Genomic DNA, 15,827 nt, shown 5'->3' with positions numbered 1-15,827 from the left:
ACCTTAAAATCTATTTTTTAACTTTCTCTTCTACAACTTAATTATTTCTACATTGGTATGTTCTAGAAAGTTTTAGATATCGTCAAAACACATAACTTTTCTGAGGATTTTTCTCTAAAAAATGAACTTTTTCATTACAAAATTTCTCTAAATTGTGAAACTTTGTTAACCAAAACTCAGCATGATTAGATTTGCCATGTTATGTAGTATATGTAAGCGAAGTATAACAATCCGGACTTTCCGGGTTTTTTAGTTTTCATGCATTTTTATACTGTATAATGTATGGATATTTCGCAGTATCTATAGAACGTCCATTAGTAAATCAACACGTCATGATGCAGAATACTAAACTAAGTTGTTCAAAATAAATTGCTCTCTCAATGTCTTGTAATTTTTTCGTAAATATTTATTTTATTTTCTCTAAGTTTGAATAAAAGTAACTCAAAATTTTACGATAATAGGATGAAAAATAATTTTTAACATGTCGTTGAAGCAAGTGATGTCGAGGATTTCTGTTCAATTCAATTCAGTCAATGTTAGTACCTTAGAACTTCAGTACCTTCTCAAGAACTATACGGCCGATTAGAGTAATTTTGAGTTCTTTGGAAAGACGAATGAATATGCTATACTATAGATGTGAGCTTTTTGTGCAGAAATGATTAAGGTTTGTTCTGCATCAAGAAAAACTAATTTAGAAATTCAATGTCATATCAGTAATTTATCTTTATACGTCTTCCAATTTTTGAGATGGTCTTCCATGGGTCACTTATCATGATTCTGACTCAAAATTTAGTGTAGTTTCAAGATATACAGGCCACATCTTGCGCATCTTTGCGCCGAAGTTATTACATCAATGTTTTTGAAAATACTCTTATGGAGACGCGCTGTAGCTCATAAATCTCCTAACAAATTGGTTGCCTAAACAACATCATATTACTGAAAAATTAGTGATTTGTACCAGCTTTGTCAATCACTTCCGATGTGATTGGCTACTGTGATTAACGTATATATTAACCCTTTAACGACCAACGCCTTCAAATGGGTTTACACAATAGTAATGGAAAAAAAATATGGAATTTCAAAACTGATGGCAGAAATGGATTCAGCGACCCAAAATTAGTTGGAACCCCAATTTTTAGCCACATACACCAATTTTTATAATTTTGTCACAACTTTGTATGAACAGGTGACACTGTGTGACGATGAAAAGATCAACGCTGTTGATCAGTTCGATCCGGTGAAAATTTTGTGGACGTGACATTATACAGTACGAAGCAAAGATTTATCCCGATTCCGACGATTATTCCATACTCTAACACAAGAACAAGACAAAACATTAGGGTGGCGCAATATGGAATGATATCGATTTTCTTCGTTCGCCAGATATCGGCAGCAGCGTGAAACTCCAGTATAAAGAACATGGCAGGAATAATTACCTGTTAGGCTAGCTTTCGGAATGTAACAGAAAGTGCTTGTCAGTAGTCCCAACGCCCAACTAGGATGCCAGTGGTAACACCCCCCGTAAGAGCACTTACCCCGCTGATGTTGGTGACAGCTGATCGCGTGAAGGACCTGGTCACTGGCATAGAAGAAAAAACGACACAGCTATAGTACACAACCCGAGAGCAATCATTTCCTGCGAAGTGTCGACGGTCTTACCCTTAGCAAAAGCGATCGCAACACACTCAAGAATGGCGATAATTGGTAGTGCGATCCGATCACCGATGTTCCCAGCCAGGTGATCATATCCACAAAGGTGTACGTTTGGTTATTGACATCCGTTGACAATGGTGAAGGTTGTTTTGGAGGAAGGCCGGAGGTTACGTTATCTAAAAGATAAACAATTAATCATTAATTCTATGCACAATGATGAATAATCTACCCGTCAACTGCAATGGAGAATGCCTATTCTTGTTCAGCAGATACACCAGGAGGGTAGCCCCAATGACGATCATGGCATTTCCACCGACCAGTCAGGTTCTTCAATTGCATCATCAGCAGAAAAATCACGAATGAACTAATTCCAAGAAAGGCAACCAAACAGCCGTGTGAGATGAATGTAACGGAACACATTGACCCACGATTCAATGAATTCATTAGACTTTCCAGCTAGACCTAGTAGTGACTTGACCTGACCAGTGGCAATGGACACTGCAGCGGCCGAAGTAAACCCGACCGTAACAGGCACCGATATGAACTGAACCAGGAAACCTGTCGGAAAAATATGACGTTATTACATAGCACAAATCATAATTTTGATTACTTACCCAAACTCAAAAGCCCAAGCAACACAAGACAACCGCTAAGAAATGCAGACAGTATTGCAAAGGTCGGCCCAAGATTAGCCACACGGATCTGTATCATCAGTGACATTATGCCCGTCGGTCCTTGCAGCATTCGTATACAAAACAACCCACAAAGGCAAAATGCAGCCCGCACGATTCGAGATTTGTCACCACTGTGTAAGCGATTCCCTGCGGGATTACAGTCAATCCAACCGTGAGACCTGCAACGATCACCTGCAGGATTGGAAACCGTTTCTTTATTAATTTCGTGCTACAGCATCCGTTCTGGAATCGGTTCACCAGCAGCAGTCCCGGCTGGGGTAACTTTTCAGCATAGTCCTTTTCCGCGTCATCTGAAAGCATAAAATTTATCGTTACCGTGGCGTGATTAGACGAAGTGCAAAAACCGACCAACTGTCAAGGTCTGCAATTGATAATTTTCTGGACGCAGTTGAGTTCTACAAGATGACGACACGAATGAACTCACGATGAATGAAGTTCATGTTTGACAATTCTCGGTGGTTTGTTTACTTTATCAGTTGCGTGAGTGCGAGTGCAACGGGTGCTCATCTGTTACATTCGAACTCACGTAACTTCCATGTAAACAAACCACCGAGAATTGTCAAACGAAGTTCATCCGGCTCATTTTGTGGGGTTATGTCGGTTGGTGTAAAACCTAGTTGAAAACGGGAAAATTCTATCAGTGACAATCATATTTTTTCTTGTTCTAAGCAAGGGGATCACGTCGAAGGTAGTGTGCATTATTCGTACAATGATGCACTGTAATGCGCAATACTTTCGCCGTGATGGATTATCAATAAACAAGAGAAAATATGATTGTCGCTGGTTGAATTTTTCTGTTTTCAGCTGCAATTAGATTACTTACCTCAAGAAAAAATTGTTCCGTTGACGCCATCTTTGGTTGTTGACAGTACACTGGTCGTTGAAAGTCGCTGACTACTTTGTCGACTGCAAAAAGGGTGAACTTTCGAATGTCGACAGTCCGATTTTTTGATTGAGCTTGATGTCGACTTCCACAGGGTTAAATTACTCCTATTATATTTTGAAAACAAACCTTTTGTCGATCGTTGGATTTGTTTATCAAACGATGTGCATTTCGAAACAAAGAGATGAAATAATTCTAAAGCTTGTTTTTACTCATACATAGACTCTAGAATGCACCTTACAATCACGATTGCACTAAATTCTGACGAAAATTCAAATTTCTTTTTTGATAGATTTACAATACTTATCTCCTCCAACTCAGGCATGAGTAATGTTTATTTACATTGCACGATTGGTCTGCTCAATAAGGTATTTTTGGCTTCACACTATTCGTCTCTTTCCCTATTCTCTTTGAGTTACACATGTTGCAACTGAGTACTGACACAGTTAACCTCACTTTTCTTGACAGTTCACTTGTACTGTTTACATGGACTTAGAAAAATTTTGTGGATAACTAGTTTCGCTCAAAGCAAAGTGAAAAGAATTTTTCTAAGTCCTTGTAAACAGTACAAGCGAACTGTCAAAAATGAACATCGAATTCATTTGTGACGTCAGCGTAAAGTGTTCAATAGATTAATATGGAGTGAATTGGGTCATTAAGCTATATATATATAGTTTTCCATTCCATTCGATAAATATTAGGTCCAGTATACATTATATAACATTATTTAAAAAAAATCGTTGTAATACGTAAAAACGATTTTTTTTTGTTTTTAAAAATAAATCTTATGTAAACATAGACAACCATACATAGGAAAACTGCGGTTGTTTACATCTGGCCTTTCAAGACAACACCCAAAATGAAAAAAAAAACTAAAAGCATTGGATGGTGTTTATGTCAAATAAAAATAACCCTGCGGGAAAACATGTATTCATTTTTTTCTGACAGGGCATTATTTGTCGTGAAATTCGATATGTCAAATGCTTCTGGTAGTGTGAAATCAAAACTGTCAACCTTTATTTTAAATTTAATTTTTTTCACGTTTCCTGAGTTGGAAAAAAATATTGTTGTGTTCACGAAAATCAGCTTTATCGACGTATGTAATAAAAAAAGATTTTTTTCTCTCATTTAATGACCCAATTGAAAACACACTGTTTCGTGGCTTATAGCTTTTTATTCATAATACTATTCCATGAAATTTATTTTACATTGTTATAAAAAAGTATAATAAACTGAATACAGTGTCTTGTTTCGACGATTGAAATTTTTCGCCATGATATTATTTTTCTCAAACTTTTCATGTATGTTTTTCGAAAGAAGAATGTTTGTTTATTTTGCACGATAGGTATCAATCTGACTGTTCTTTAGGTAGATTTGGCTTCATTCAGTGTGAGCCTTTATAATATAAACAACGCCTTTGTTCAAAAGAATAACTACAGTTATAATTTATTTTCTTTGTTCAAAACAAATCATTTCCAGCTGCATAACTGCAGGAATAAATCAAACTAAAAACATAAATTTTGTTGCCAGAATAATTGAAAGATTCGAACATCCCTCTAAGAACGGTTGGTTTCAAAATCGTCCAATGAAGGACGTTCGTTGCACCAATCCGGACAACGTCCAAATAACCGTTCAACGAACGTCCATCGTTGGACCTGTGTTGAACGATTTTGAAACAATTTTTTGGACGTCTCAGTGGGATAGAGTATGCAGTTCCCAGTTACATCAAATTGGTCGAAATTCGAGCACAATGGGATTGAGATTGGGTAGATTTGTTGTAATTTCTTCAATTCTTTAGCAATACTCGATTTGTTAGAAAATTGCTAAAATTTTCTAAAATTACCGGAAAAAATACAAATTTGTGCAAACTGAACGGAATATAAGAATTATTCTAAAGTGACGTCCCCTCGACGATAATATCAAATAACGTCTGCGTACTGAGCGAGCAAAAGACGACACAACTGATGAGAAATTCTTCTGTGATACGCCCCTTCCGTAGGTACGCGATGAACACACAGAAAATGAAACGAACGTATAGAGTACTTGACAATCTGTAACTGTATTAGTGTATTCAACGGTTTGTTTTCCCCCACCTGTCATAGATGGAGGAAAACAAATCGAAAATAACTTTTCGGTCGGATTATTTTCATGATGGATTATGGCCAACCGGAATTGTACGTCTCACGAATAAGTTGTACAGCGACATAGAGCATTTCAACACCATTATAAATACTTTACGAGAGCTAATTCAAATGTTTAAATTGACTAACAGTTTTATATATGACAGCTGGAGGAAAACAAACCCCCGAGTAGTGTGAGTGAAATCATTTGCATAAAACTCTATACTGGCACTGATTCACCAGTAACACGAAGAGTGGACGTAGTATTTTCACTTTCACCATGAGGAGTTTCTTAATATATAGTACACGCAGAAAAAAGATTTGTAGGTTCAATAAAATTATGCATTAAATTCAATAATTTAAATTATTGGTCGGGAGACAATAAAATTATTTATTGAATTCAATAAAATTTATTTATTGTTTCAATAAAACAAAATTATCGTTCCGTTTTTCAATAATTATTTTATTGAAATTAAAAGAAAATTATTGATACTAAAAATGTATTTATTGAAAGCAAAAATTTGTTGTTGTTCTAATAAAAAAATATTTTCAAACCAATAAGTTTGTTTGATAAACAATAAATGATTGGATTCAATAACACATATTTTTGGTTTAAATATGCTAATTTTTTCTGCGTGTAGAGTTACTATATTAAGAGTTAGGCGGATACAAAAGCCGGAAAACTTGATACTTCATTACATTATTGCAATATGCTAAATCAATTCAATGAGAAACAGCAATTAAGAATCAGGTCATTCTACTATATTTTACGCTTACATGCCACCACGAATTAGCAATGTGTAATCAAACAGATAAATGAATTATTATTGTAAACAATCAATACGCATTGAATTTGGCTCAATGGATGCGCTTATTCCATTGATAACATAAATAAATGCAAAAGCACATCCACCGGTAATCGGATATGATTCATTGCGAGATGCATCATAAATAACTTCCACCTGCGCCAGTAAATTGAATTCTAGTTAGAAAAATCGAGAATAAATTTGAACTTGATGGGAACCCAACATCTGCTAGGTTGTATATTGAAAATCGTTTCAAAGCGTATGTGGGAAACATTTTGACACAGAAAGGTTACTAGTGGTGCTGTAGTACACCACCGACAAACCGATGTGATTCGGTATTGTCAAATTTGGTGAAAATGATATTAACGATTGTATGGAAACTGCTGTCTCGTATTGTCAAACGCAATGGTCAAATTTTCAAAGCTGTCAAATTTATTCATATATGGTGTGTTTTTGTCGTAAAGAAAAGAAATCTGCTAAATTCGGAGTAAACTACATCAACAAGATAATTATTTAAGAAACATTAGTTTATTTTCGTTTCCTTCCACTGGTTACGTATTTTAGTTAAAATTATTTGCTAAAAATGCATACCAAAATCTCAGCTACTGACACGTCGGATTGTCGGTGGGTACACCGCATGATAGCTTAAAATGTGCGGATCTGTACTGCTTTCAATTTATCCCGTAGTCATCAATCAAACATATCCGCTTATGTTGAAGATGTCTCCGCAAATGATGCTTGTCTCAATCCCCGATGGGTGTCGTTTATCTATGATGTAATGTTTGATTTAGCATACAAGAAATATGGCTTTTTTCTGAGTGAAACCTATAAGGATTTTTGGAAAACCTTGAAACTGAGAAAGGCAGTTCGGCAGAGAATTCAAGTGAGTTGAAGATTGTCAGGTGTTGGTAGTATGATAGAATCGAATCGAATCCTGATGAAGTTCACTGTATTTACTAAAATACGGCTACACACTAAAAATATAAATCATTAATGTGACTTAAATAAAATCGCATGAGCATGTTCAGGAGTGTTTCAGTTCTATAGAACCTATAGGTTCATAATTTTGACAGTTCTATTATATAAAACTGAAAATTTTAAACTTAGAACTTGCTGTCCCCACCAGCAGTTGTAGCGGATGTTCTATTCAGTTTAAAATTCATGTCTCGCCATTCCTTCAGCGTTACTGCATTCGAATTTGTTTTTCCCCAGTCTATCGGGTCTAAGTGTCTGTGCTGAAAACTTTGCATGTATTTAAAACACAGTTCTAAATGTGTTTTAATATTGTGCCTTGCAGGATAATCGCTCGATATGCGATTATATGAAAGCTCAATTGAGATAGTCGCGTGACAGCCGCCTATATAAATTTATAGGCAGCTTTTTCCTTGAAGCTTTCGAAAAGCACACAGCTGGTAGAAAAATAAAGCTCCACTGAAATCTGCTTGCGGAGCAACTGCGGCTATATTTGATGCGCCTTTCAGACGCCCGCAATGTGAGATTTTATTACAAGCGCGACAATATCAGCAACAAATAGAACGGAGTCGTATAACAGTTTTAAATTTTGAAACAAAACTGTTCGAAATTATAAAACAAAACGCTCTGCTGGGGCCCACTAAGACGTCCAAAAAATTGTTGCAAAACCGTTCAACACGGGTCCAACGATGGACGTTTGTTGAACGGTTATTTGGACGTTGTACAAATTGGTCCAACGAACGTCCTTTATTGGAAGATTTTGAAACCAACCGTTCTTAGAGGGGGATGTGAATGTTTCAGTCCCAGTTCTACTTTGAAACTCCTATGCAAAATAAGACGCTCCTGAACATGCCCTAATTTTCGTCCGACCAATGAATTTTACTTGATGGTTGCTTTTCCAGAACTAATTCAAAGGAAATTTATAGGTTTCTTTCCAACTGTGTAGGATTATCCTCACTGCTTCGCGAGAAAGTACGCCAGACCAGATTAATGAATTTTGGACGCGATTGTTATGCATTTATACTTTTCGTTCTATAGCCGAAGTGATAAGACCTGCTGGCAATTGATATTCATCCAGACGGAGTATGATCCGCTTAGAAAAAAACTAGACGGGGTGACAAAAAAGTCAAGCAATTTAAAGGTCATAGTACTACTAGGGGAAACATCGTGATTCCGGTCTCGGTCTCAGTTCAAGCTGAGGGGTTGGCAAATTAAATTATTAACAAAGAAAACTTTTTATCCTGCTTACCGAGCAGCCACCGGAAAATTTTTCTTCCTGCAGCTATTGCGTGGGTCGGAAAGGTGGTCGAAAGGCGAAGGAATGTCTGTGCAGGTGCGTCGAATCAAGAGGGAGTGAAGCTGAAAGATCTTGACGGAATGTCTTATTTCCATGGTTTATCCTGTACAGCTTTTTGCTGGTATACCTTCGTGTTTGAGGAATATATATGAGCATTCTTTCAGCAATAGGTGCTTTAGAAGTTGTTTTCCAATTTTCTTACTCATGTTTTCGGGGTAGAAAGTATAAAGGCAGAGGGAGAAATGTCGACAAATATTTGGAAGAGTCCAGTGAAACCAGTGGAAATGCCAAACTTGGCGAATTCACGAAAGGCATGAAATTGTTCTCTGTGATTTACAGAAAATCCGCTTGTTATTATTATTTTTTGTTTCAGTCAAACGTAAGGAGATGGCTACAGGTGCGTAGTATTAGCTGACGCCTCCGAGGGAAAGATATTCGGTGAAGTTGTAATGTGATAAATGAAACAATGCTGCGAAAAGTTAGTCTTTCCAAAAGTAGCGGAATACCAATCAGAAGGGGTGTACATTTTCTTCACTGCGTGTTCGGGATCCATATAACGTGGTCAATGAAAGGCTTAAAATTTTGAACATCCAAACCTGGAAGAATTTATTATTGATTTCATCAGTTATGCTCGATAGCGAGAGGGAAGAAAGGAAGTGGTCATTAAATCAATTTAGGAAATTAAATTTTCACGCACTCTTGATTGGCTGCAGTAAAATTAATGGGCAGATTTGGGATGATTGATGCTACAAACTGTATCTGTGGAAAGCGGTAATAAATCTTGTTTTTGATGGTCGGATACGCTTTTCCAAGATCATAAAATTAGATTGAGATAAAGCTATCGTTAATGCGATGAACAGTACCTGGCATTTTATTTAACCTAAATTAAAAAAAAATGGAATCGGCAAGATGTGGCAGGTAGTCTAGAATAAAGTTCAATATAGGATTTTTGTATCCACATGTCCCGTCCCAGGTGGCGTAAACCTGCGTAAACACAGAAAGATAAAATTAGCAAATATCAATAAAACGCAGTCTTAACGTCAAATCGAATAAAATGCACACTATGTCGTAATTAATCAATAATTATGCCTCGATTGTTCAAAGGACGTTCTATAAATATTTGATTGGTGACATATCACCTAATTTATCCATTCAAAAATTGTATTTTTGTTACAAAATCTGAAACATTTTGGACACTAAATTACGTGATATGCCATTAACCAAATATTTAGCAAAACTGTTTTTTCGACAACTCACAAGTGGATCCTTCCTTCTGCGGTCAGAAAATTCGGTCCGACGAATATGAGCTTGATTCCAGATGGACCAATTAGAATTTAGAATTTCAGCTGTTGGCAGCCAGCATTCCACCTCGAGAGAAACTTCTCCCGATTGTGTACATGATATAAAATCGACAAAAAAATTTCGATCAACTCTATCTATATAAAAGTCAATGTTTGTATGTATGTGATTTATGGACTCCCAAATGGCTCACCGATTGCCGTAAACATTTATACGTAGTAGGCATTTGGTATGAAGCGTGTTTGTATGCTATTAGTAATGTTTATGTTTATTACCTTCACCAACAGGCCCCTTGGCCCCAATGGTGGTTGCTTAAACTAATTACATTTTAAAATTGACAACATTTTCGCTTTTATCGCATTCCGCGTCCGGTTGAAGTCAAAGGCCGTCGCCACACTTAAAAATTCGTTGGAGTCCGGTTACAGCGCTCTGGCAACCATAGTTGGTTCTCCTGAACGGAACTCGCAGAAGAGAGTTATTACGTAGAGCTCGAACGCGGGCTTGAAGATCCAGACGTCCTTGGATTGTAGGGCAATCCACTCTGGTAGAGAGTAAGTCCGAGACGAACAGGGCTCGAGAACAGTCCCTCCGAATGCTGAGTGTATCGAAGTGTATTAGCTGGCAACGGTTTTCATAGCTCGGCAGCTGAAATCTGTTTCGCCATGGGAGATGACGAAGGGCGAAGCGTATGAACCTGCGTTGGACAGCCTCGATTCTGTCAATCCCGTTCTGGCAGTACGGATTCCAAACAGCTGAACAATATTCTAACGTTGAGCGGACCAACGCGCAGTAAAGCGATTTAAGACAATATACGTCCCTGAAGTTTTTCGCTATTCGGAAGATGAACCCAAGCTGTCGTGATGCCTTATCCACGATGTATGACGTATGTGGTTTGAATGAAAATGCCGAATCCATGGTGACTCCGAGATCTTTGATGTGAGAGTGTCTTGGAATGCTCGAGCCGAAGAAATGGTAGTTAAACTGAGTCGGTTGGCGTTTCCGCGTGAACGTAACGATTGAGCATTTGCTCGGGTTTAAAACCATTCTGTTTAGATCACACCACGTGCTAAAGCTGTTCAGATCCCTCTGAAGAAGCTCGGCATCGGTTTTATCCCGTATTTGTTGAAAAAATTTCATGTCGTCGGCGAAAGAAAGGCGGGGTCCTTGTAATGTGAAATTGACGTCATTAAAGTAGAGGAGGAATATTACTGGACCGAGATGGCTTCCTTGTGGTATGCCGGATGTAGCGAAGAATGGTGCAGATAGACAGTCCTTAATGCTGATTTGGAGTTGCCTTCAATCGAGGTAGGAACGAAACCAGCGCAGAAGTTGTCCATGAATGCCGAGTTTGTCCAGCTTCGCTATTGCGATATCGTGGTTGATTTTGTCGAAGGCCGAAGATAGATCCATATAAATAGAATCGGTTTGCAATCCGTCAGCGAATCCATCCATTACATATGTTGTGAACGAGAGCAGGTTTGTCGTTGTCGATCGTTTAGGCATGAAACCGTGTTGGTCATCTGCAATGTAGTGTTTGCAGTGAAAGAAAATAGGATCTAACACAACTAGCTCGAACAGTTTTGATACAGCACTTAAACACGAGATTCCCCGATAATTGTCAATGTTTGATTTGTTTCCTTTTTTATGAACTGGAAACATGTGCGCTGCTTTCCAGCAGGAAGGGAATGTACCAGTAGTGAGTGATAGCTCGAAGACTCGCCGAAGTGGTTCAAGAAGCCCGCTGATGCACTTTTTGACAAAAATCGAGGGAACACCATCTGGACCCGAGGAACAAGATGCTTTTAGTTTGGCATTTGCTGCAAGAATGGCAGCATTATCGACACAAATTCAATTGATGGTTCGTCCTAGAGAAGGAGTTAAATTAGCGGCGGCAGCGACTTGTTGTGGTGGCAAGCGCTCGTTGGAAAAAAACACTTGAAAATTTGTCGGAGAACAGTTGTCAAATTTCCTTAGTGTCGGTGCCTAAAACTCCATTAAACGACATACAAGATGGCAAACCGGATTCGATTTCAGTTGACACTCGACGTTTCGCTGGTGTCTAAAAAAGGCGCATCTGCTTTGTTGTTTGTATTAGTGGTTGAGTTGAAAGTAGTGATTTCGTAATGCAAGTGTCTTATGCTTCGAGAATTTTTTAAATGCAGCTCGTTTGGCAGATTTTAAACGTCTAAGGACGGTTGATTGCCAGGGAGGGTGTTCATCGGTACTAATTGTTCGTTTTGGTACATGGCGGTCGATAAGGTAGTTAAGAATACTAGAAAACGTCATCGCTGCTTCGTTCGCGTCGTCATTGTTAATATTTTCGTCCCAGTTTATATCCAACAGCGTGCTAACGATGCTGTCGTAGTCAGCGTTTTTAAAATCGTAGACGATGGAGCTTGAGACGTCTTCAAAATTTACTCCTAGGTTACCAGCGAATACAAGATGTAGTGGGGGATGATGACGCACTTGCTTGACTAAAGGAGTCGGTGCAGTGCAGCAGTACGAAGCGCAGTCCCGGGCACTTACAAAGCAGAGGTCCAATGTACGTCCATTCTCGTTGGTGACATTATTAATTTGCCGAAGAGTTGCGCTGCTGTAGTTGTCCAAAATACAACTGGCATTGTTAATAAGCGCAGATTTTTCGATATCCAATCGTAGAAAACCATTACTTGCTTGGCACCACGTCAAGCCAGGTAAGTTGAAGTCGCCCAGTATAACGATATCATCAGACGGGGCGGCGATCGAGGCGATAAAGGAAACGGAGGAAAGATGTACATCGATCAGGCTGGAATCACGAATTCTGTCAGGTGGAAAATACACAACACACAGGAACAGATTGCGATCGGCAAGTTTCACTGATATCCACACTTGTTCGGAGCTCGCCCACCGATCATCGTTGATCACTCGGGCTTTTATACCACGGCGAACGGCGATAAGCACACCACCGCCTGATGTCTTGTGGCTGTTGAGGGCATTGCGGTCACAACGGTAGACATCGAATGTTGAACCAAAGACCTGGCGAGACAGAGTACGGCTGTCGAACCACGTCTCGGTCAAGGCGATAACGTCGTAACAGCAACCCGTGGTCGCGAGCAAATAGCTGTCCGTTGATGAATTTAAGCCACCAACATTCTGGTAGTAAACCTCGATGTTGTTGGAGGACGGATCAGGTACAGCAGAGAGCGAAGCCATGTTGCCGTGTAGGAAGATCCTGATATTGGTTGGGGGTTATCTTCCAACCAGAGGGTGCGTCGGTACAAATTGCGTTTTCCTCCTATATCGTTGAAAATCGCAGCAACACACGATGGGTATTAGCTAGTATATTATAAAAAACCGCGAGTCGGGTAGCCATGCTAACCTACCAGCTATTAAAAGTAAGAAGTCTGTTTTTCGCTAGGAGCAGATCACTTTTGATGCAGTTTTAAAAATAAGCGAAATGAAATGCATTTCTTTCCATCAAAATAGAAATTCATAATGTATTTTGCGTTGCGTGCAAGACGTCAAAACACTACAAAAAACTAGCCCTACATTTAACTTCGAACAATGTGGACCAGGTGAGGACGTGTGTTAAACACACTTTTCTGTAGGGGCGTGCAAAGTTGATACAAAAATGGAAATGACATGCATTTTTTCTAATTTGATGCAAATTTGTTACACATTCTTTAAGTGATCTGCCCCTAGGTTTTTGACACTATTCAATGTCAAAAATCTGTCAGGTCAAAGGAATTTCACTTTTGATTCATCACACTTTCATACTGTACAGTTCGATCTGGGGTGACATTGCGCATCTCGAAACGAAAGGTTTATTGTATGAAAGCTTGTATGAAAAAGTTAATTCGAAATGGTTCCATAATGTCGCTCCTGGTGTGAACTGTGCAATAATTTCTTCGAATATTATAGTAATGCTCGATTTGTACGAATTTACGCAAAACTGAACGAAATATAACAATTATTCTGAAGTAATGTTTCCCTCGGGCACAGCCCTAAGCTTCTTATGTATCCTATTGGCCCTTCACGACGTGATTTGCACGAACTCCAGCATTCTCCGATTCTGTCGGCAGCCTGACATCAGGCAAAGAATAATGAGTTTTTCTGCGAAGTGATTCTCAAGCTCATTTTCAACAATCCCTTTCTTTAGGATACCATTTATAAATCCGCTATTGCACGATTTATCTTGTCCGCAAACGAGCATTTTCCTGGGCTCTTCACTGTGCACTTTTCGAACCCTTTCTCGCGCCGAACTGAAACCGGAAGAGTGCCTTCTGATGGGAAAATAGCGAGTTTGTCCTTTTTGCTGGTTGGTGTGAAGCATTCGCAAAGTAAGGGGCTTGAGTACTCCCCCGTGAACCGACTGTAAAGCAAGAATTATTTTTAATAATTCATTTTGCTAAATTTATGCAAGCCGGTAAAGCTTTGATGCTAGTGCACCGATTTTAATTCGTTTTCGGTTTGGTGCATTCATTTCATCAAAAATCATAATTCATCATCTCCTTCTAGGGATGGAGCGAACGTCCCGGCATTGATGCTCCGGTAAACGGGACGGAGAAAAACGGATTACTCCATAGAGTGCACTATAAATAAAATTTTCGTGACTGCTCATCATATGCTGTTGCCGGCAGCGACACAGGAAGGAAGTATTTGAAGATGAATGCAAGATGATGCACTCTATGGTGCAGAAAGGATATCCAGACCCGTCCTTCCTGCTGTATCAGACCAGCCAGGAGGAATAACAAAAACACTCCATCACCAGAGTGGCTGCTCCCCTGCTGTTTCTGATTTAATGTCAAATCACGTTCTATGGAGGAAAACGTCTTGTTAGCATAGATATGTATGTTTAGTAGGGTGGCTCACTTTTCAGCCCAAGGTAAGCATCGTTTTGCTCTACGTCGTAGCTCTTCGCTTTTGCCTTGTTACCTCGCTTGTTACGAAAGAGTTTAGAGGAGTCTTTAACTGGACAACTTTTGAGTTGAGCCTCCGCTAGTTGAACCATTGTCCAACTAAACATCTTCTGAATGTCAAAATCTTTTTGACGATCAAACTGACAGCAGTTACTGGTTTGAAAAGTTTTTGACGTCTGTCGGTCGTTTGAAATAGTGAATCAAATTGGTTGGTTGGGCAGAGCCTGTGACTCAACCAGCGGATTACGACTATACTCCAAATTGACCCACCCTATAAGTTTTACAACTCGGAAACATGAGCACACGCTGAGTTGTAAAAGAATGGTTAAAAGCTGGTTCTGACGGGATTTGTGTCCCAATTTTAATATTAAGGTTTACGGTAGAGCATTGGAGCCCGTGGTAAACTCTTCCGGAGTGTTGGCTGGTTGTACATAGGACAGAGCTAGGATAGGATCCGCCAGCTGGCTTCTTCTTATATTTTACTTTTTTATTCTGATTAAAATATTCTATATTATGTACCAATTTCATGCTTCTGGAAAAATCAAAGATTTAGTCTTTATATCCGCATTTAAACGATCATAACGTTTTTTCCATCGGAATACAGAAAAACAAAATAATATATATATTCGTTGTTGGACATTACGAAAAATATCTTCATGCCTCTTCATTTTTGTAAGTTGCTTTCTGAGTCAAGCAACCTCTGTCACAAGAATAATCTTCTCTGTTCGGATTTATTTTAAATATTCTAAAACTACTTTTCTGCAAGGTTTAATTTTTGTTTTGGAGCAATGTATAGGTTTGTTCCAGTACTACATGTGATCGTTTCGGAGAAAACAGCAGTAGAAAATACACGCTCCTATTTACACCGATGATCGATTCAGTTGAAAACTGTAAAATTCAACTGTATCGATAATAGCAAAGGAAGAACAAGAAGCGACTTCCGGGATAACTTTCTCCCTGTTTGCTCAGTACTTCCAATTTACTCGGTACTGGAACAAAGACAATTTTTACATGAAGTTCAAAATATTGTCATACTTACGCTACACAGCCTGTTGATTTCGAAAAGCGGCATTTTTGCATTATTCCGCACACAGAACAGAATCCACGATAACCGCGCTACCGGATCTCTCGGGAACTTCAGTTCTGGATAATATGTTTGATTTCGTCTGCCAAATAATGCCTGCACTTCATAAAGCGGTATCTC

General features: G+C 38.8%; 1 pseudogene; it reads right to left on the bottom strand.

The window, feature by feature from the left end:
* Positions 1 to 1,144: 1,144 nt before the first annotated feature.
* On the bottom strand, positions 1,145 to 14,715 carry LOC131694840 (sodium-independent sulfate anion transporter-like; annotated as a pseudogene).
* Between the last annotated feature and the right edge of the window lie 1,112 nt (positions 14,716 to 15,827).

Source organism: Topomyia yanbarensis, chromosome 1, assembly GCF_030247195.1.
Source record: "Topomyia yanbarensis strain Yona2022 chromosome 1, ASM3024719v1, whole genome shotgun sequence".
Lineage (NCBI taxonomy): Eukaryota > Metazoa > Arthropoda > Insecta > Diptera > Culicidae > Topomyia > Topomyia yanbarensis.
This window is presented reverse-complemented; position numbering and strand designations above follow the sequence as displayed.